The sequence below is a fragment of the Bactrocera tryoni genome, chromosome 1 (genome assembly GCF_016617805.1).
Source record: "Bactrocera tryoni isolate S06 chromosome 1, CSIRO_BtryS06_freeze2, whole genome shotgun sequence".
NCBI lineage: Eukaryota > Metazoa > Arthropoda > Insecta > Diptera > Tephritidae > Bactrocera > Bactrocera tryoni.
Genome location: NC_052499.1, coordinates 25,324,266 through 25,348,645, shown reverse-complemented (window position 1 = coordinate 25,348,645; position 24,380 = coordinate 25,324,266). Strand labels below are relative to the sequence as shown.

General features: G+C 35.3%; 1 protein-coding gene and 1 non-coding gene across 7 annotated transcripts in view; one reads left to right on the top strand and one right to left on the bottom strand.

Annotated features, from left to right (window-relative positions):
* LOC120766809 (dystrophin, isoforms A/C/F/G/H) overlaps window positions 1-24,380 on the top strand; it is a 776,746-nt gene that overhangs the window by 631,133 nt on the left and 121,233 nt on the right. The window contains exon 1 of one of the 6 annotated variants that reach the window (XM_040092518.1): window positions 18,401-18,511. The exons of 4 other annotated variants lie outside the window; for them this stretch is intronic. The gene's annotated coding sequence lies outside the window, so the exon portion shown is untranslated. Of the gene's footprint in view, window positions 1-18,400; window positions 18,512-24,380 lie in introns of those variants that run through there. One more of the 6 variants, XM_040092519.1, reaches the window with a different exon arrangement.
* Trnaa-agc lies at window positions 9,303-9,375 on the bottom strand. Its single transcript has one exon. It is a non-coding gene; the product is annotated as a tRNA-Ala (tRNA).

Sequence of the window (24,380 nt, the reverse complement as noted above, 5' to 3'; positions counted from 1 at the left end):
CTTTCTTTCAAAGAGAGTGTTGCTTAACTCTATCACCACACCTTCTAAAAAACATCTTGCTGATGCACTTCTGCTCCATTTTTAACCACTTTTTACTAGTACATTACATCAGCTGAATGCCACTTGGAATAACAATTCTTGCGTGCTTGGAAGTTTTTGCGCAGATTTTGTCGTTTTGCTTACAAAAATCTTCTTCAACAGTGAATTTTGTTTCACTTCTAAAAAGATTACATTCATGGCCGTTAACCGCGTGCCGCTGAAGAAGCCGCTTGCACATGTTGAGCTTCATTTGCTTCGACCACTCTGTCAGAAGATGACCAGTTGACACAATCTAAAATAAGACATTGACATTGGTCCAGTTCGGACTACGCGAGACCCAATTATTAAGTTTTCTGAGAAGCTCATAATTTGATTGCCTTCATTATACATTTTGTAGCAGAATTTATAGCAAGACTAAGTATAATACGAGTTGTAATTAAGTATACTGAATTGACAAACTACAATTAAAAATGTAGCATGGATTTGCATAAATTTTAGAACTTAGCAGAAAAAAACGTATTCGAAAACCCGTATTCCGTACCCAGGTGTTCAGTAGAAAACATGATATAAAATGAATATATAGTCGGTTATCATGGTCTATTGACGGTTACGTTCTCACCGGCATCATTTTTGAAGAAATATTGGTCGATGGTCCCACCGTCCCACAAACTACACCAAACTGTTGTTTTTTCTGCTTGAAATAGCAGCTCTATAATCTTTTCAGGTTGTTCTTCATCCCCAAATGGGCCTCATCCCTGAATTCGGCTCAAATACGTCGGAAATTTTCAGAAGCCCATAATGCGAAGCGATGTCGCTTGGGAAAGTCGAGCAGCTTTTAATTTACGATTTCGACGTAAAATGCGGCAAGTCGGTCCTTAAGTCAGACCGAGTTGCTGACAACGGCGACGTATCGGCTCTCCACGGTCTTCGTATATACTCTCAGCTACTGCTGCTATATTTTCTTCACTGCGGGCACTGCGGTCATATATGTATTATCTAATAATGACTGCTCTCAAGTTGAGTGATGGTGTTGCGAATGGCACGTTGAATAGACCGATTATGTTAACCATAAGTTGAGCGAAGCGCGCAAAAAATTGTCTTTACAAAACGTGAATTTTGGTAATAAACTTGAACGATTTAAAAACCTTGTTCCTTGTAATTCTCTCCATGATGTAATGACAAACAATGCTAAACAAAAATAGGATGAGAGCTTGACAGACTAACGCGTGATCTGTCAAAAAAAGGTTTCTGGAAAAAGTACCTCTACTTGTATCACCCGTAACTTCTATGAACTAAAAATACTAAGACTTTCTAATTTAAATTTCGCTTAGGAAACCCATTCGTCGAAATATTTTTTTTTCTAGTTTGGTATGACTCTCAGTGATATATATATGAAATGTCACATCAAAATAATCATTAGTGTTTAGTCTACGCTTATCTTTTTTGAAGAACATAAAGTGCATTTGGGTGATGAGTAAAATTATTGAACAAAGCAGTTACATTAAATTTTGTGAGCGGAATCAAATTTCGGCTCCCGAAACTTTCAGAATGTTGGAAAAGGTCTTCGGTGATAATTGTTTGTCGCGAGCAAGGGTTTTTGATTGGTACAAATTATTGAAAGAAGGTCGAGAACGCATTAACGACGAACCACGTCCATGACACCCATTAACAGCAACTGATCAACATGCCAACAAAATAATAGATTTTGTCTTTGATAATTTACGATTAACAGTCAGAGATCTTACTGGCATCATTGGACTATCGAAAATCACTCATTTTTTTGTTGAAAAACAGCGTAGCGTTAACTTCTGTGAAACAATGCTTTCCGACTATCAAGATGCCATGAAACGTATTATTACTGTCGATGGGACTTGGTTCAATTGCGATCCGGAAACATACGATCAATTGGCCGAAAAGAATACGTAAAAGCAGGTCAAAAGTCAAAGTTAAGCTCACAGTTTTCTTTGATTATCGTAGTGTGGTGCATTATGAATTCCTTCCGCCGGGCCAAACTGTCAAGAAGGAATACTACTTGAGTGCTATGTGTCGTTTTCGTGAAGCTATTCGTAAAAAAAGGTCGGGATTATGAGCCAACAACTCTTAGTTTTTGCCCCACGATAATACACAGTCGCCCGGCATTGATTGTTCGTAATTTTTTCGCCAAATTCAGAATTCAACAAATATCGTTGTGCCACCACCGTATTCGCCTGATTAAGTTGCGTATGACTTCTGGCTATTCAGCAAACTCAAACGACCACTCCGGGAAATCGTTTTGAGTCAATTAAAGATATTAAGCGTGAATCCCTAACATGTACTTAGGTGTACTGAGACCTAGGAGGACTACTTTAAGGGAGACGATATAAATGTTGAAGAATAAGTTCATAATTTTAAAATTTTGAACAAAGTCTTACTATTTCTTGCTCATTGTGGTATGCACACAATTTTAATAATATTTGCTATTTAAGCAGTAAAGCTTTAATAACTATTAGCAACGACAATGGATCATTGCTTGCCACTAAAATTACTATCAAACCATGCATTGATGTTTTGCAGAAGAAAGTGCTACTTGAGTCACTTGCCAAATGATAAGGTGCTTAAGAAGTATATATTATTATGTAATATCTAGTAGTATACTTTGAATTTAATTCTGAATATTTGTTCTTCTTCTTCTTTTTAGGTAAGTGCTATTTCGTATTCAATTACCACTACAACAATGAAGACTAAAGTGAGTTGCATTTACATAACTTTCGTGAAAGCTAATTACTTAACAAGTTTTGAAGAAATTGAAGTAATTTGGCTAAAGTATTTATATAATTTTACAGCAATGTATTTATTAATCTTCAAAATTATTTGTTTGCTGCTTAAATTCTAAACTGACTTAAGTATGTGATGGTTCATTCAATGACTTAAAGCTTTTATTGACACAGAGAGGAAGGAAGAGAGAGAGTTGGAGAACAGGAAAGCAATTATTTATATAACTTTAATTGGAATTTATGTGAAATGAATGAATAAGTGAATGTTTTGTGCGTGAGTGTGTTTGTGTATACATGAATGTGTGAATATTACAGTGTAGTATAGATTATACAGCTAGAACTCAAAATATATTTTTGTTAAGCCAAGTTTAGCTGTTATGTCAACAAGGTCAAGGCTTTAGAATTTACTAATATATTTCCTAAAGTATCAAAAGCTATTACATAAATACTATTTATAAATGAAAGAAGAAGCTATAAATGGCTGCCAAAAGTTTTGAAGCCCATGTTGCTTCAAATAAATCTGTAGAATGTCTTTTAAAATACCAAATTTTCGCAATATCTTGACCAAAAATATTATACAAATAATTAAATAAATATTTTTACTACACACCATAACCTAAAAAAACAAAAACTAGTACTCGCAGCTAAATTTTCTTTATAAAACCAACTATAAATCTTAGCGTCGAGTTTTTGCTATAACAGTAAACTTTGTGTGATCTCCTCCCAAAACAAAAAAAAAACAATTTCGGCACAAAAACAAATACAAAATATTAATGGCGCATTCCAAATGTGTGGCAACAATGCCGATTTGCTTTATGCGCCGCAAAGTATGCTTGCTGCAAACGCATTAAAGCCGAAACGGCCACCGCGATATAGAGTTGCGCTGTTAGCCACTTAACCTCTGACCTGCATTGCAAATCTAGCCAACTTAATGCACAAGTAAGGCACATTTGTTGTTTGTGGGTTGCACAAAAGACCACACAAAGGCGTTTTATTGGCAGGCAATCGCGCATTAAGTGTGCAACATTTTGTTGCCGCTCGTTGCGCGGCAAGATGAATAGGCCTTTTGTGGATTATAGGAAATAAAATAAAATAGAAAAGCAGAAAATAGCAAGCACTTATCAGTGCGCACAATGCTATTAACCGTTATGCTCTGTGATTTTTTTGTAGTTTTCTTTCATTTTTTTTTCATTTTTTATACCCGCAAAACTACATCGAGCATGCTTGGCTCTCTTTGCCACTTATTTTCCGTTTTAATTTATTCGCTATTTTCTCCATTTTATTTGTTGTATTTATATTTCCTTTCTTGTGTGCGCCATTTTGCCCAAAGGCAATGTGTTTGTTTTTTATATTTCAAATCTATTTGCTTTGCCCCTCGCAACGCCTTGCACTTCCTTTGTGGCATTTACCTGCATTTTTTATGTGGCTCTCGAGACGTTCATTGTTGCAACCGTGTTAGTGCATTCTTTGTGTTGGCGGCATAACTTTCCACAATAACGCGCATTTCATTCTTTGTTACATAATTACCGTTAGTTGTATGACTATTAGTTTGCCGTAGCAAATTCCTTCCATTGTCAACAGCCAATTTCTGAGCTTTCTTACTCACTAGTATAGACCGATGTGCATGCCATGAGCTTTGAGCGCCCCCATTTTGTTTAACTCTTTCTTCTTACTTCTTCTTCACTCTCTTACAAAAGGCTTTATATAAATAGCACGAAGTTAGTTTTATAGGATTTGATTAGCTTTTCTTGTAAAAATATAAATATAATCGGTTAGTTAACCGGTGTTTTTAAAAAAACGTTTTTTTTTTGTATAAGAGAATGATGTAAGAATACCCAATCCTAACCTAAAATCAACATATATGAGATTCTGTGAGCTAAGCGCCGAAACTGCAGAGTACACACTTCTGGATTTCCTCGCAATGGTAGGAAGAAGCAGTTAGGCCATCGTGCAAGTAAATCCGGTGAAAAAACACATTACAACCATTAAACTAGGAACTAAGCCTCTGTGATTCGCCTGTGTTACACGAAGTATTGTCATAACAGGAGTATGCATTACTCTTAGAATTATCAGCGACATCAAAAACAACTGCGATAGGTGCTCAGCAGAGTTTCACCCGAAGACTACACTCAAGACTACCATGAAATTCACTTTCAATCCACTTCTTCTCACGAAGATATCCGTATTTCAGTTATAGCAGGAACAGCGAAAAACGCTACTCCCTTCCTTAGTTGCCGTCCTTAGCGAGCAAAATGTGTTAAAAGTTGAGCCCGTAGAAATCAGCCATATTTGTTTGTTTTCATTTGAACAATGTTGCCATTGGTCAATACGCATATATAGTTTTGTACACATCTAATTTTTCAATTACAATTTTTCATAATACAAAATATCAAAACTGAAAATAAACTATGAAAAATAGTTTATATATTTATAAATAAGTAATAGCATTCGACTCTGATTTTGAGTTAGTTTAAGATAATTTCAAACATATTGAAGACAGTTTTTATAATTACTACAGTATATCGAGACTGGCAACCCTGCGTTGTGAGAGGGCAATCAGCTGACACGTTTCTACGGCAAAAATCCAAATGCCGTGGAAATATACGGCATCCTACGGTAAAGCGGAAGGTAGAAGCGGTGTTGGCTAATCATTTACATTGCGCTCCCATGAGATAGGTCGTATCAGCTGACACGGGCCACGTGTTAACGTTGTTCGCTGATCCAGCTATTAACGTACGTAGTTTTCTCATTTGAAAATGTATTAGCGTCAGACTAAATGCAAATAGAATAGCGGTACGTAGTTGTAGAAAGCTTTTTTAAGTATATTCTGATAAAATGTGCTATAAGAAGAGATCTATTTTGAGCTAGTATATTTTTCAAACAACTAGCGAACTAGCTTTACATGTATTCTTACTTCTTGTTGCTGTTAATTGTTGTTGTTGCAGAGGCAAAATATATTGCACAAATTATTTGGCTGGTTTCGGTTACGTCCAACAGTCAAAGAAACAAAGATTTGTTCGAAAATTATTTCTCTTCCGCTTCAATTTATTTAACTTTGCAGAAATTCCTTCCCTTATCCTTAGAAAAAGCACAAAGAGTGCGCGGTAAGAGAATTAGAAAGGAGGCCAATGCGCTGTAGAGCTTGACCGTGGGAGACGGGAGCACGTCTTGTGATTTTAATTAAATGTCGCGTTGCCAACGCCAACAAATGAATTACGAAATCTGAAAGGTACACAGAAATCACATAAAAACAACAAAAACAACAACTACAACTGTCACGTAAGCAAACCGCATATCGCCAACAATAAATATTCGCAGCACCAACAATCGGTCTAAGCAATCAAAATCCTCTAAATAATGCTTTGTTGCAACTGTGCAAACCGAACGCTGCTCCTCTGCACGGCATTGTGGCATGTTGCGGCAGCATTGTGTCGAAAGAGTTTTTGTGTTGGTTGTTTGTACGCTTTTGGCAGCGTTGCATGCAACACTCGTGCATTGCGCAATATTTGCTGCCAATATGTGGCAACATATTTGCTGATATCATTGTTGCCACACGCAAATATTTGTTTACAATTTGCGAAAAGAACAATAAAAGGCAGGCAAACAACAAATAAAAACGTAAAATTTTGCCAGAAACGCAATGAAGAAATTTTTATTGTAGCGCCCGTAAGCCCTTGCAATAGCCCGCGCAGCTGCCACCGATCTTCGCAAATGTTTGCTGTGAGTTGCACAAATTGCGGTGACATCTGTGGTTGCGTTTAAATGGTCAACGAAAACAATGGCCGCTGTGTCGACAACTCGGCGCCACGCATGCAACAACAACAACAACAACGGTGGCCATTGTGTTATACATAGCAAATGCACAGCAACATTAGCCATTTTGCAGGCAGCCACACAAACGACAGCTATGAATGGTAGCACAGCTGCTGCAGCCACTGCTGTTGCACGAACGCTTGCTTGCTTGCCGCTACCAGTAATAGCCACGACAACATTTTTGTTTTATAATTTTATTCCAAGCGAAGGCGTAAAGTGCCTTACTGCCTTTCAGCAGCACACAACCCGTTCTTGCCACAACAATTTGCAGCCAGTTAGCCGCTTGTGTCTGCCCCCGCCGTCAGCGGAGTCGGCTAGCCGCCGGTCTCGCCGCATTATTGATCAGTGGATGCAGTTTATTTGTTGCTTTATCACCGTATTTACTTTCAACTGCAAATGTATGTGTGTGCGTGCGTATGTACTTGTGCTGATGGCAATCATCTGATTTCCCAAGCGACAAATACAAATTATTTCTGTGCAGCATTCAATACAATTGTATTGTTTTTGTTGTTGTTGTTGTTGTTGTTTTTTCATTCACTCCTTCACATGCGTTCCCATGCATATACACAAACGCTGACATATGCCTTTACTCTCCTGCAGTCGCTTAACCAGCCGTGTCGAATACAATGTACGCCCTGGCGTATACGCAACCTTTGTTATTTGCCTGCCGTAGGTGCACTTTCAGCTTTTGCAACTGCTGTTGACAAAGTGACCAATAATAAAAGTTCATAAATCATATTTGTTATTGATTTACAGTATTTGCAGTTGGTCGTTTTTAACCAAACTTATTTGTCCATTTAATAATTGCCGGAATGCGTTGCCATTGAAGTTGACAAAGCCGTTGCTGACCAGCCAAAGTGGACTGGCTGCATAATTGAGCTTACGAGCGATTGTTTGGCTATTTATGGGGCACAAATAGGGATTATTTGTCTGAGCTTTGCACTTTTTGCTTTGATATATTCTTAATTGCTCTGTGTTGCTCTCACTTATAAAACAAAACACCGATTCACAGGCCAAATTAGTGGATGACATTTTGCTGCGCACAAGTTATCACATCTGCTTTGTTGTTCAATTTTATGCATTCCGCTATTCTTTTATACTTTTAATTTGCATCACATGCTCGTCGCAACTGCATTTCTCGTTGTTTTTCAACTATCATTCCTTGCAAATGTTGCTTGCCTATAAAATTCTATTTAAATACTTTTCCGAAAACAGTTTAAAAGGCAGTAATTAATGCTCTAGCATAAAAAATTTTATATTTAATTAAATATATATGTATATAGATATTTGTAGAATAAAAAATGTGTGTAGATACTTCATACAATAGTATTATAATAGAGGTTACACTATTTTTTAAGCAAACAAACAGTAAATATTACAACAAAATACCGGCTACTGGCCCAGCGGAGATAATTCCAAAAACTCGTTCTATATGAAACAAGGTAAAGCCGCGATCTTAGTTCAGACAAGTCTTTATAATAAAAAAGCTTGAAGCTGGCAAACTACATTTCTTTAATATTCAGCGCGTTTCCTCTGAGACCCTGAAATGTACTTTTCGTAAGAAAATTGGTTTGTTGAAAACCCTATACTTAGCTTAGCCGCTCAATAAAGTTTATGCTGTAGAAACTGTGGAAGGCTCAAGCTCGATTTACATTTTACATAAATATTATTCTTCAATAAGAATCGAAGATGTCTTGCAACATGTTGGTGCCTTCATTTGTGGACAGCAGTAAGTAAGAAAAACGGGATAAAATTTCTATCTAGGGGTTAAACAATTCCTTTTGGTTCCAAAAATGAAAGTACACACCTTACGGTATCACCTTAATTGATCATATTTAATAAGAAAACGGGTCACCAAAGCGATTTTGTAAAAACACTGTACTATAGACCAATATGTTGCGATATCGATTATTTGCCGATACTTTCAATATTGATCGCTTGATTTTAAGAAGGATCAGCAGAAACAATATAAGTAGCTTTACCCTAAACTAAATTTCTCAAGTCAATTCATAAAGCTTTTTTTATACCGCTCTTTATTGAAGTAAAAAATTACAGCGGCTACTGAGAAGTATGGACTCCGACTTCTAGCCACTCTACGTCGGTAATGCTCGCAGATGTATTGTAAATTTCGAACAGTCCCATTATCAGAGATTTTGCTTTTTCGTTTCGTGAATCTCAAGTGCTCACTTTCCATGGATCTGCGTATTCTGTAACGACATTGACGGCTTCACTAAATGACTTTTTATATTATATATAGCCAAATAGATGATTACTTAGATAACTGGCAACTTCGGCGGTTTGAGCGTGCCACAAATTTGTTGTATCGGTTAATACACATTCAGGTTATATCACCGATTCATCGAAAATATGACTGCGAAGACGGTTCACGCTTTTGCAAAAACCATACAATTTTTATCAAAAACAAAGTGGTTTCAAAATATTATATTTCTTACATTTTTTTCCATTATTTTTTTTTTTACGTTTCAAAATTTATTCAGAATTTTCTACGGAATCGTATTGAGTTGATAAAATTTGCGATTAACTCGAAAACTTCGTGCGAAAAGGTACCGTCAAGTTGTATTAATAAATCTTTGACAGCTTTACTTTTCGAAATATGATTTTAAAAACGCTTGCTCATTAATTATATAAAATTATGTAATTAATATTCCGTTAGAGTTTATAAACAAAAAGTATGTTTGGAGATGCGGGGCATCGATCCCCGTACCTCTCACATGCTAAGCGAGCGCTCTACCATCTGAGCTACATCCCCGTTATGATGTCAGCAAACTGTTTTAACGGTATTTTCGTAAACAAATGAACCAAATCCTCAAAACTACCGCAAATACCAAGTCATATACCTACCGTTACTTATGTGCATTGTTATTGTGCGCTTAATTAAAATGCAAGCAATGCAATCGGCAAGTTTTCGTGTGCCAAATAAGCGGTAAGCATGAACCAGCTTACACACATATATGTACATATAAACATATACAATTATGGATATATATGTGACCTGGTCTACGGAAAGGGGGCTTAGGTGTCAAAAAATCAATTTTCACTTTTTAGTTGATTCGGATGGAAGATGAGATGCTTTTTCACGTGATAGAATCCAAAAAGTCATAACTTGTTCTGCACGTTAGCTCCTCTTTCGCAGACTCACAGGTCACATATATTGTTTATAATATGTATATTTATCTTCTTTCAACTGTATTTACTAATGTTATTTTGTTGCGTTTTCTATGCATTCACCCACTGTGTCCAATTTGTTGATAGAAATGTTGCTCAACATGTGCGGCGGGCTCTTTTTTTATTATTTGTGGCTAGCGAGTATAAGAGATAGCTAAAACTGCTTTTGGGTTTGTGTCTGTGCTGATAATAGTCTGGAGCGAAACCAGTAAGTGACTAAATCAATTGTAATGTTTTGAGGTGAGATTTGTATTTGTAATTGTGGTGAAAAATATTAGAAAGCAGACAAGCAAGTAATTTTCATGGTAGATAGTTCTTTCGCATCTAAAGTAGCTATCATATCTGTATATGCATATATGTACATATGTATGTAAGTATGAGTAGTATACACAGTGCTTGTTCATAACATAATATTTGGTCGAAATATGAACTTTTGAAACAGTATTACTAAAAGAAGAAGAAGAAAAGTATTATTAAAAGAAAGCATCCTTAAATTATTTATGGGGTCTTCTTCTTCTTCTTAATTGGCGTACACACCGCTTACGCGATTATAGCCGAGATAACAACAGCGTGCCAGTCGTCTCTTCTTTTCGCTACGTGGCGCCAATTGGATATACCAAGCGAAGCCAGGTCCTTCTCCACTTGGTCCTTCCAACGGAGTGGAGGTCTTCCTCTTCCAATTCATTGTCAGTGCGGATTCCAATTCATAATTTCCAAAAAAAATTCGTAAAATTTTGTTTCAAATCGAACAGAACATTAAAAAGAATTAGAAGAATTCTTCGATAGAAGTGTCGGAATTCTCATAGAGTTGGTTATATTTATAACTAATACATCGAAAATTTTCTGCTTTGGTAATATTTAGCCCAAGAGTCTTTCTACCCCCAAAAATAGAAGACAAAAATTCGAAATCTGCATTTTGACAAAAATTTCTTTATAACTTTATATTTTTCCAATATTTTACACTTAAAAAAATTAATGAATTGCAAAATGTCGGATTTAATATCATCTTAATTTCCTCAGTATACTCAATTATTTCGAACCAAAATTTTTCATGAAAATATTTTCGGAAAAGCTTATACTAATTAACAAGCAATTAATACTTTCAGATATTAGTTATTTTAACTACCATCGAAAGATAAAAATTAGTAAAGTAAAATTTGTTTAACCGAAAAAATCTCTAAGGTACTTACTTGTAACAGTTCTAAAATTAAAAAAAAATTATAAGTAATAGTTTTAAAAAACTTCAATCAAAAAATTGCATTGTTTCTCAAAATAATATAAGGTTGTCAAAAAAGTCTTGCGGTATTTTCGGTAGTTGGCGCTGAAAGCGCGTAGTTCTAGTTTTATTCGTCGCATCGGGTCATACTATTCCTTTTTGGAAAGCTCATTTCACGCGCTAACACGTGTTTTATTGATTGTCGTTTCTTTTAAGTCGTTCGTGAGTTATAGCGTCGCAAACATGGAGCAAAATAAAGAGAAAATACGGCATATTTTACAGTACTACCACGATAAAGGCAAAAATGCATCTCAAGCCGCCAATAAAATTTGTGCAGTTTATGGACCCGATACAGTTTCCATTTCCACCGCACAACAATGGTTTCAACGTTTTCATTCTGGTGTAGAGGTGATCAAAGATGCGCCACGCTCCGGAAGGCCTGTCGTCGAAAATTGCGATAAAATCGCTGAATTGGTCGAAAGAGACCGGCATAGTAGCAGCCGTAGCATCGGTCAAGAGCTGATCATGAGTCATCAAAAATTCATTTCAATTTCAATAAAAATAAAAAAAATTCAACAAAAATACCACAAGACTTTTTTGACAACCCATTATATAGTATGCTCATAAAATTCTTTAATATTTTCTATTTCCAAACCTGCATTCTGGCTTCTTGAAATCACTTAACAAGTTGACCCGGTTAATAGCAACATATGATAATATCTGCTATTAGGCGTCTGCCCCCTCTTACTTAAATCCACATGTAGCATTTGGCAGCCATGAGGGCTCTAAGCAATTTACGGCAATTCAACCCCACAGTTATTCGTAGGCACATAAATCACTTTGAACCGCAACAACAACGATGCCCTCGCTGATATCACAGGCTAATAGCGTTGGCACGAGCTCAGCGAGGCAACAAAAAAACAATATTTGGCTGTAAACACAATTTCCACACCGAAAAGTTGCATTGCTGTAAATAAATGCAGAAAAAAATAATAAAAACACCGTTTGCTTTGTTTTTGGCCGAAAAAGTGCGGCGCTGAAACGCTGCCAAAAAGCATTGGACACATAATCGGTTTGCCGCTTCAACGAAAAGCGAAAACCACAAGCACAATGTGGACTTTGGCTGTCAAAGCTGGCGACTCGGCCAACTGATGCATGTGCCCGCTGGCCGCTCGTGTGTGCGTGGGTGTATAACGAGCATAAGTACAGTGTTGAGTTGTAAAAATGCAGGGAGACTAAATTTCGACTATTTTTTATTAGACCCATTTAATTTTATTTAAAGAAAATTCCATTATAAAAAAATAAAATGATGGAAAAAATTAAATGTTGTAAATAGCAATTAGAAATAAAATCAATTTTGTTTTGAAACTGTTCATTAATTATTATAAAATGTAAATAAATATTGCTGTAAGTAATGATTAAAGCCTCGTTTTATTCATAAACATAATGCTATAAAAAATTGTTACGACTAAGACTCCAGGTACAAATATTTACTATTTCAGCTTACGATTTAGATTTTTAGTAATTCTACCAATTGAATAATATTTGTGGACCTCAAAGTATAATTTAACCGAAGATATCACATTTCAACTTATATTAAGTGCGTATGCATTTTTACTTCTCCTCACTGTACCCACTTTCGTATATTTGAGCTTATGTACGATGGTTTTTGTCGGTTCGTGCGCTGGCTGCCAATGTTGCACATACTTCGCGGCGGCGTTAACATAATTCACCACAAAGTGGCCCACACTGCTGCAGCAAACTAAAAATAGCCACAGCAACTCACTGAGAATACTAAAATAGATTGTGGGATATGACATTTTCACTTGTTGAACAGCAGTAAATTTAATGAATATGTGTAAGAAAGTACATAAGAAAAGCCTGCACAGGTGAAAGCATATAAGTGCATATATCAGAGATGATTTATAGAATACTCAGTAGCAATTTGATATAATTATAACCTAAACAAGGTACATTAATTTATATAACAGAGAACTTCGAAGATCCTGTAAAGTTCTTGTATGGAAAACTTATCGTATTTTCGAGATATCTTCACGAAATTCTGCATTATCCAAGCCAATGGTACCATATCCAAAAATACTGTTCAGATCGAACCACTACAGCATACATATATCTCCCATTCAATCTGGCCGATCAAAGTCAGGCCAAAAATTGTTTTACACCATTTTATGGTACAAAAAATACGCCTGTGGTGGGTATTATAGCTTTGATGAAGGCTAAGTTAACGTTTTTCTTGTTTAAAGATAAATTTGATACTTTGACATACAAATGGTCCTCGAGGTCTACGATACTCAAGCTCATTACGTTCTATGGAATCTTTATGTGGTGGAGAGCTCTAGAAAAGACCACACTTGCAAAGAAACTCGAAAGCGTTCAACGGCGTTAATCACCGTGTGTGGTGCACTAATTTTCACTCCAATCTTGGCACTTAACGCCATATTGCACATACTGCATCTAGACATAGGCGAAAGGTGTATGGCTGCGACAGCTGCCATCAGAATCAGAGAATCTGTGTTCTTAAAAGAACACGTTTCTGAACACTCGAATATCCTCATACACTTTGACTTCATACCGGGTCACCTGGATCATGGAGTCGCCAAACCGAACTCTGGCATATACGAACGAGCGAACTATGGGTGGAAAGAACTAGTTAGAGAAGAGAGACAGTGGGCCTCTTTACGGATGAGTCAAGGCTTGAGGGGAAGATTGTTGGGAGTGTTTACTGTTAGGAATTTTTTTATTAATTCCACCTTCAGACTTCCTGACTATTACGGTGTCTTCCAAGCCGAGGTTGCAGCCATTAAGGTAGCAACAGATCTACTGCTAGGAGTGCAGCCTCCTTCAGAGAAGTCACCATTCACTCAGATAGTAGAGTAGCGATACTAGCTTTGAACTCATTAACAATGCGTTCAGAGTTGGTCGAAGAGAGCCTAACCTCACTATCAATAGCATCGAGTGTCCCTGTGATGAGACTGGTATGGATGCCAGGCCACAGAAAATTGCAAACCTAATGACTTAGCTGAGAAAGGTACCCAAAAACAGCTATCGATAGAATTGGAGCGTTCGGTGCTCCCGTATTCTTTTGTGTTTTACTACTAGATATCTGGTCTTCGCGGCTTTGGCTCAAGATCTATCGCAAGAGATCTAGTGATCTTTCTGTCCTCAGTAATGCTTGCCTTTCCCTAGTTTAGCCTAGACTTTTAACAGGCCACTGCCCTACTGCCGTCTATGCTATAAGGTTGGGAATCTTACTAGATGCCATCTGCAGAAGCTGCATAGAAGAAAATGAGGTGGAAACAACTAAACACTTCCTTCTTCAAGGTCCCGCGTTTGGGAGGCCAAGACTAAAACCGATATGGCGGGAATGGAAATTAAACGCCTGTGCAAATTTGTATTGACTGCTAAGTGTTTAGGGGATTTATAAGTTCGAACACAGGAGTTATTCGTTTCCATGGCTTCACAGGGGACTACATATAGGATCTTTGATCAGCCTTCTAACCCAAAATAACCTAACGTAACCTAGCATACAAATGAACAAAAAACTAAAATCATTTCGGTACTCGAGACAAGCTTCCGCCTTTCTAATTCCGTCTCTAGAGCAAACTTTATGTGCCGCTTAAGACAGTTTTAGTTTGTTGCTCAACAACAGACAAAATTGGCACAACAATTACTTATTTGAAGTGCTTCGAATCCTGCATCAGGCGAGTAACATCATTTCTCTGCGTAAATATCAAAAACTTTTTCCTAAAAGCGAAATTCCCAGAGGATTTTATAGTATTTAATAAAAGTTCGGTTGCTATTTAAAATGTTCATATATAATATTTATGGTATACGTAATAATATTTTCATACAAACATTTCCTGCTTGTGGAGAATTCCTTAACTCTCCCCAATCCCTCCCTTTTCTTTCGATTAGTTCCACTTGCCATCATCCCATTTGCCAACAGCCGCACACATTTACTTCGTTTCCTCTACCTTCGATAAGCTATCCTTATCCGTTCGGTATCTGGCGCGAGTTGCGCTGCTGGCTCAATGGGTGGCGTTCTGGCAACGCCTGCACTTCGGTTGCGCGCACTTAAAGTATCCCAAATATTACACTACTTGAAACACTATCGTTGGCTGTCTAGCTCTCAGTCTATTCGCTGCCAATACACTTATAGCGCTTTATTGTTATTGTCGTTGTTGTTGCTTTAGTTGTTATTGTCTTCATCTTCATGGCAGTTTTATGCGCATGTTAAATATGCTGAAAATTTATGGTTCGAGTGTTGGCTGCAGCGAGAGTAGGTGTTGCTTACCATAAATGTTGCAACATTGCTGTTGGCATGCAAATATTGCAAATAGCAACCAATACAAATAGCAGTGAATGTTGCAGATACTAATTTCTCTATTTTTTATTGTAATTCTGCTTTCTTTCTTTCTTTTTTGTTAGCATAAAATTCAAATTAGACGGCGTTGCATTGAAGTGGCTCAACATTCTTTAGTTGTTGTTGTTGTTGTTGTCGTATTTGTTGCATATTTAATGGCTGGAGTGGCACAGAATGTGAATAATACAGGAAGCAGAAGTATTTATGGACGCTTATAAAATTTACTATATTTAGTATACATTTTATTAAACTCTTCAAACAAGAACTGCAACAATTTTAAGGTTAAGTTGAATTGTGAAACACACATAATTAGGATTTTGAGAGTCTGTGATCAATAAGTTTTCTGGAAGATCCTCTCTTTAGCTTCTGGCAATAAGTTATTTAGAGTACGCTTGAAGACTTTGTGGCTTTCAAAGTAACCACTTTTAAAGCTCGCAAGAGGGTACTCATAAAAATTACAATACGTGGCAACTCTTACAGGTTACAGATTTTCATAAATAATATTCCATAAATTTTCCGTAGAACCTTTCTCCCAAAAACTCGTAACATCGATTCATCCGATGTTGTCATCGTCCATGCCTCGGCACTGTATAGCAGGAAGACGAGCGACTTGTAGAGTTTAGTCTCAGTCCGAAATAGCATCTGTTAGCAAGAGTTATTCTGCGTTGAATTATGTAGCTTTTGTTAAGGTTTTATTCAAAAGTCCTAACATATGTACATCGATACCATTCTAATTATAATTTTCATATGAAGTACTTTTTTTCATAAATCACTCGTCTTTGCACTCGTCTTTGCAAAAAACTCAGTTTCTTTAGAATTTTAAGTGACCCGAAATCATTTCAAAATAATATCCAACTTTTCAGCGGCTTGCTGACCAAAGTCCAAACCATTTCACCTTGTGTCTAAACCAGTCTATTACTAATATAATATTACAAATATTTTATAGGAATTTTTATGAACCGTCACTCGACCATTGGAGCTTTTTTCAACAGCCCTTTGGAACCTCAGCTGGTCAAAATCGTTACTGACAGCTTATGCTCACTGTTAGTCTGTGCTATCATCCAGAATATTGTGGAATAAAAAAGAATTAAGGGTTCATTAGCAAAGCAAAATCAGATTTGAAGAGCCTAAACCATTTTTGACGATCCGTGGTCGCTATATGGGTAACTGCAGATCGTAGTAAAAACTAGGCAGCAGTAGAGAGTCTCAAATTGTCAAAGAAACTATACAAATAAACACTTCTAAGAGAAGACATCTTCAATATGGTGGACTTCACGGTCTCATAAACGTCAACATCGCGTGTTGTGGTAGTGGCATAAAATCATTCCCAAATTATACCAAGTTTACAATTTTTGAACGGATATATTAATCTGAAATTTTGCACACGTTCTTTTCTCCCTAAGAAGCTGCTCATTTGTCGGAACTGCGGATATGGAGCAACTATAACATTTAGCTGCCATATAAACTGAACGATCAAATTCCTGTCCTTGAATGGAAAACTTTTTTTTTAAACAAGATGTCTTCACGAAATTTTGTTCTGACGTCTATCCAAGGGAACCTTACAATATTCGAAGAAATTATTAAGATCGGACCACTGTACCATATAGCTGCCATACAAACTGAACGATCCATATCGAGTTCTTGTATGAAAACGTTTATGTTTGTGAAGGGTATTATTCCGTGCAATCGAAGTTAACGTTTTTTCTTGTTAAACAGTTATTTATAGATTAAATGCAATTGCATACAACATACATATTAACAGATGTATGTACAAATGCAGCCCCCAATAATAATCTCCAAACAAATTCATTGCATCGATCAAGTCTCAAATTGTAGACAGAGAAAAACATGAAATCTCAAGAGTGAAAGGTCAAGCGGCGACTCAATTAAAATTGTATATGACAATCATAAAAATATTTTTGCTTAATTGAAAAGCCTGATAAATTCGTACGGGCGCCAAATGCATTGCCAGTGATCAGCAATTGTACACATACACTCATACACATGCACTCATACGAGAACATGCACTAATGTATGTGTAAATATGTATTACACATGTAAATATTGTTGGCTTAAGTAGGAAGCTCGCGCTGCCAGCAGCGGAAGGGTCGTAAGTCAAAGCTGGTGAGTTGGTGCTGAGTGCTGCCTGCTGATCGCTATGCGACACAACAACAACGGCAACAAACAGCAAGCAAGCGACGGCTCTGGCACTCAACGCGCAACGCGACACGCCACTCCAAGAGCCACTCAGCTCCACTCCACTCGGCTACTGCACTCATGTCGACAAGAACAGCAACAAAAACAACAAAACAAGGCTACTTACAAGCCAAAGTACATTTACATGTGTGCGTGTGTGTGTGTGTGGCTGGGTATGCGCACAAAGGCAAGGCACAAGCGCGCATTTGTTGTGAGTAAAGCCGAAAGAATTCAATAAAAAGGCGAACGAGTCATTAAAAAAGAACCTGAAAAACGAAAACGAAACCGAAAGACAAAGCAAAACATGAAGGGGCAAAAAACATAAACAAACCAAAAGTCAAACAAACACACACACTCGTGCATACATGTGGACGGTGAGTGGCTGGCTGATCAGCGAAGCGCGGCAACAAGTAGCTGCGCTCGTAGCAGCGCTGCCAGCGTCGACTGCGCAGTTAGCGTCGTCCAGCGACCGCGTGTGTTGTCAAACACCAACTGGAGCTGCTTGAGGAGCAAGAAAGAACCGGCACAAAGGAAATACGGGAAACGCCACTAACAACAACAAGCAACAGCTACGTGACTCAACGCTGCGACGCCTGAGAACCGTAGCAACATGCGGCGCAAGTATGTTGAGTTTATTAATGGCGGCACAAATACTCACACACACACACGCGCGCGCGTTCTTCTTGTAATGTGTGTGCATGCGTCGCTGCAAGCGTGCCCCAGCCGACGCGCTGCCGCTTGGCCGATACGCGCACATTACCGTTGAGTTCAGTCAGTCAAACAGTCGGACAGTTTTCATTCGCTTTCAGTGGCGTTCGGTTCGCTTCAGTCGCAATTACTCCGAGGTAGGCCTAGACCGTCGGTCGCATTGTGCTTTTTTTGTTGTCGTTGTTGTAGACGCGTGTGGCGTCAATTTTATTGCCGGTAATGTTAGATATTTCCTACGCATGTGCATATGTGTGCGTGTGTATGACGGTCGCGCATGTTTTTTTCTAAATAAAACAACAACAAAGTGCACTAATCAGATGCAACAAACACACACGCACGCAAAATGCGAAATCAGTGTCGAGAAATCCGCAGTGAAATGTGCATATGCACACACACACATTTCTACATACTTATATATAAACATTTATACCAACAAACACTCGTCATCAAAGCAAAAATGTCGTGCAGTCGCCTCTTTCCGCTACGCAACGCTCAAATTGGTGCATATTTGTGTGGCAAATAAAACAAGTAACACAGCAACAACAACAAAAAAACAAAGTGCATGCAGTACGCAAATGTCGTGCGGCTAATATTAATAAAGCGAAAAGCAAGCGCGTGCGTTGCGTGTCACGCGCTGCATGCGACAGGAAGTTGCTGTTTAGCTAAAGCGAGTCGAAATTGTTTTGCGCACGTATGTACATTTGCATGCACTTATGCAAGGCGCTTCGATTCTGGCATGTGGAATTGGCAGAAATTGTGTCGCGATCGTAAAAAGCCCGTAAACCGCGAGGCGAAGTGCGGAATTTCAAATAATATCTTTGAGATGCGAAAGTATCGCTTGTATTGTGTAAAAATGTATCTCACATGTCCTAGAAACATGACGGGTGATTGGTTATGAATGCCAGCGTCAGTGGTTGATCATAAAATGCAAATTGCTTATCAATATTGAAAGCTTCCAAGTGTTGAAGTGATTCTTTTCTTTTTTAGATAATGAAAGTGTAGAGCTAACGCTTGTTGGAAAATATTAACGAATTTTGATTTAAATTTTTTTATTGGAATTTTTTATCAAAGGAACTGCATAGTTTAAATTTTGCTTGCATATCTTCACGTGTATTTATCTAAGTTGTCACAGATAAAAATTCAATCACAAAAAGCTTTATCAAGAACCATTTTAACTTGCTACTAGCAAACTACAACTTTTACAGCTTTTAGATACGAAAAAAAGGAATTTTTTATCTTTGAGATACAAACTTTTTATACCCTGAACAGAGTGTATTAAGTTTGTCACGAAGTTAGTAACACCCAGAAGGAAGCGTCGGAGACCCTATAAACTATGTATATAAACGATCAGTATGTTGAGCTGAATCGATTTAGCCATGTTCGTCTGTCTGTCTGTCCGCCTGTCTGTCTGTATATATACCAACTAGTCCCTCAGTTTTTACGATATCGTTTTGAAATTTTCCAAACGTCATTTTCTCTTCAAGAAGCTGCTCATTTGTCGGTACTGCCGATATCGGACCAGTATAACATATAGCTGCCATACAAACTGCACGATCGGAATCAAATTCTTGTATGGAAAACTTTCACATTTGACAATGTGTCTTCACAAAAGTTGGCACAGGTTATTTTCTAAGATAATAATGTAATATACGAAGAAATTGTTCAGATCGGCTTACTATAGCATAAAGCTTCCATACAAACTACACATAGTCACTAAAATCAATGCACCTATGAGGGGTGTATTAGCTTCGGTGCAGCCGAAGTCATCGTTCTTTCTTGTTTAATATAAATTTTAATAGCTTTTTATGAAATTATAGCTTTGAGATACATTTTTCAAAAAAAGTATCTTTGAGATACAAACTTTTTCAATAAAAATTTCATAAACACCGTAGCAAAGAACCAAAAATATTTCTGATTCAAGTACAATATAGCGAAATTATCTTTGAGATACAAAAGTATCTTCTATTTAAAGTATGAATTGTCGAGTCTTTAAAAGCACTTTCAATATATATACATACATACTAAATACAGTTTAAAATGGTGAATAGAACAAGCAACTGGTATAAATCAAATAAGCAGGCATAATCGAATATGTAGCAAGTGCTGTCTTCGACTCGCCAAGCATTACTCTCCAGCGAATCGAACTATACCAGATACTCAAAGGAATGATTGCTCCTTAGTAGAAAAATTACCAATTGAAGACAGCTTTTTTATACTCAGATCTAATAAAATGATCTTATTGCTGCTTTCACATAGTACTTTTTAGCCGAAAGTGACTAATATCAACATATGTATTTGTACATCTCACTGTAAAAATAAACTTAATATTTGATAATGTTTATTGCCGTTTTTGAGCGAACCCGAAGCTCATTAAGTAAACCACAAAATGTTAAGTATTAAATTTTTGAATAAAAATTACAAAATTAAGTGCATGAAATGCAACCCTATCAAAAAAAATTTTTTTCTTAAAAAACATATGTATGTATGTATATGTTGAGCGATGCACGAATATTTTTCTGCAGTTCATAGACTTTATAAATATAAAACAAATAATTATTCTAAATAAATTAATATAAAAACAAATTAATCATTTTTTTTAATTAATTTAATTTTAATATATATTTTTTAAAGATTTTAATTTTTTTATGCTTTTTTTTTTAATTTATTTTAATTCATAATTTTTTTTTTAATATTAGAAAAAAATTGTTTTGTTTCATTGTTTTTATAAACAAAATAGAAAAAGTGTTTTTTTTAAATAAAAATTTTTAAATTAAAATTAAAATTTTAATACAAAAAAACCCTAGATTTATTTTTATATATATATTATTTTTTTTTTGATAAAATTTGTTTTAATTTTATAAATTAATTTTTTTATAATTTTATTATTAAAATTTAAATACAAAACACCTAGATTTTTTTTTACATTTTTAAATAACTTTTTTTCATTTAAAACTTAGAAATTGAGCAATTAAAAAAATACAAAAATATATTTTTTTAATTTTATAAATAAATATATTTTTTATTAAAAAAATTAAATACAAAAACATAGGTTTTTCTTAATTCGAATTTTTTTTATTTATTTTATTTTATAATAAAAAAATATATGTCAAATAAAAAGAGACAAGAATTTTTTGTATCTAATTTTTTTTAATTTTTTAATATTGGTTTTTTTGTTTAAAAAATATTTCAAAATACATACAAACAATTTTTGGACATACATTTTTACTAGCTTATGATTCACAGAATTATTTTAAAAATATAAAAAATTCTTTAACTTATTTTTAAAAAATTTTTTTGAAGAAACTTTTTAAAAATATTTAACTACTTAGCTCATTTTTAAATTTTAGAAAATTAAAATAATTATAAAACAAATTTTTTTTAATTACAAATCTTACCAATTATAATTTGAAAATTATAAAATTTTATTTTAGACCGAAATATTATTTTGTTTTGTAAATTATATACATATTATTGTCTTCTATCTATAATATAAATGAATTAAAATTATAATACATTAACCGATTTGCAACATACCAAATAGTCAAAAATAAACTATAGACTTAGAAATTTTTGAATTTATTAATAATAAATTTTTTGTACCAAAATCTTGTGCATTTTTTATATTTTTTACTGCAGCCAAAATTCTGCAAAAATAATTCGTTTAGTATTTGTGTTGCCTTACCATTTCGCACAACTCAAAATAAAAAAAAACTCGCCCTGAATTGCAACGAAAAAAAATATTTAAAAATAAAAAAAATATTTTTTCCATTAAAATAACAAATATAAATTCAAATCAATTTGTTTTTGCAGTATAACTGTAAACTCTCACACTTTCAAGCATGAAAATCGCTGAAGCGCAGCATTCAATCAAACCGTCACTACTGACACATATAGCATGATAAAAACATATATACATACATAACATATATGCCACAAAATGCAAAAATAGTGCAGCAACAACAATTTGTGCAAAAATACCAAATACAACAAAGTGCTAAAAGCTTACAGCGAATTGTAACAATTTCCACATGTGAAGTGCCGATTGCATTGCTGCATGAGTGTGTGTGTATGTGTGAGTGCCAAAGTAGTGTTTGAAAATGTTTTAAACAACTTGTTGTTCTTCGCTATGCAGGCTCAGCCGACTTTGGCGCGCTGCCATTAACGACGCACACGCACACACAAACGACCAATCGATGATGGCGGTTTTTAATCAAAAATATGCAAATTTCCAGGACTTAAGTACTAAAGTAAACACACACACCCACACAAATGTGTTTGTATGCATGCGCGTAAATATACGTATGTACTCACGAAGTGTGAACGTACTTACAGCAACTAATTTTCGAGTACATTGGAGAACTGTTAAAAAGCAACAAACGAAAGAAATACTCAAAAGAAGCAAACAAATGCCGTCGCTGCTTTTCCACACGTTCAGTGCTCAGTGCTCAGTGCCAAGTTCAATGCTCAGTGTGGCACATAAAAAAATTGGTGAGCTAAAGTGTTTTTCGACGAATTAAAGTAGAAATGGCAAATACAAATACTTGTACGAGTATATCACATTACAAAAACAAGGTCAGCGAATTGCTGCGCATTTAATTTAACCAAGAAGTGACTTTTGGGAGTGTGTGAGTGATTTTTTTGTATTTGTGGCAAACTTGAGCAGCTGCGAAAATTCAGCGCGTCGTCGAACTTTACCGGCCTCTATTGGCCTGAGCTTGAATTACACCTCCTTAAGGTGAAACAAAAAAGGGAAAAAAATGCAAAAATAATGAAACTGGACTTATAAATAAACAAAACAAAAAACAATAATAATAATAAAATTAGAAAAAAGCGAAAACAAAAATTAAAATTTAAAACTTAACAATAAAAATATATTTAATAATAAAATTTAAAGAAATTGTTAAGCAAATAAACAAAATGTAAAGGCAAAACCACTTAAAACAAATTTTAGGTTATAGAAACAAGAACAAAACAACAAATCAAAGCATCTTTGCTTTAATAAGCAATTAAATACAAAACAAACAAAAAAATTTATGAAAATAATGTTGAAAACTTTTTTTTAGTTTCATTAAAACGTAAATGGTGTATCTGTGTAAATTCACATTTTTATTTATTTATTTAAAAATACTATATGACGTTTCATACAATTTTTTTCATTACTGACCTGATATTATTTACATATATAAACAGAAATATATTTTTGTTGACAAGTGTAGAACTTAAAACATTATTTTAAGTACCTTTTTTATTGAAAGTGGAAACAAATATTTTTCTGTATGAAACACCTAAAAAATTAACCAATTCGTCTTCCTCTATTTTTTAAAACACCCTGTATTTATGAAGAATGGAGATCTACTTTTTTCTTTGAAAGAAAATTAGAAAGACACCAAAAATGTCAGCCAATTCGCCTTCCAATATTTTTTCAATAGTTTAAAACACCCTGTATACATGATAAACCGAGATCTATTTGCTTCTCTGAAAGAAAATCACCAAAATATATCTGAAAAATTGTAAATATATGTACTCTTTATAATTATAAAAATAATTTGTTGTAGGTTAGGTTATGTTAGGATTGGTTAAACGGCCAACTCTAACAAGTAACTCATTTGAACAGCGTATAACACCGATCCTCTATGGTACCTAGAAAAATTATTTCTGAGAACTTGAAAATTATAGAGCCAACATTTTATATTTGTACGCCACTCTGCATTTGCAGTCCCTAAATTATAACGACTGAACAACTTTATACTACCACAACTTCCAGAAACTCCATATTCTTCGAAGATTTTCATTAGAGACTTCCTCTTCCTTCCTTCGAATATCCATCCAGCAAAAAACGACAATGGAAATCTCTCTTCACTCGAAAACGCACCTGATTTTGTCTACCGTGCTTTCCAATTAGCATTATAAGTTAATATTTTAAAAAATATTACTCTTGAGTCGTTATAGGTATCCTGCATTCTTACTATATTTTCTTCTGTACAAGTCACGAAGCAAATACAAAGACTAAGTGACTTACATTTTGATGACAAATAGTGAAGACTGAAGATTTATTAATACTCAGCCGGCATTCAGTCTTCATAAA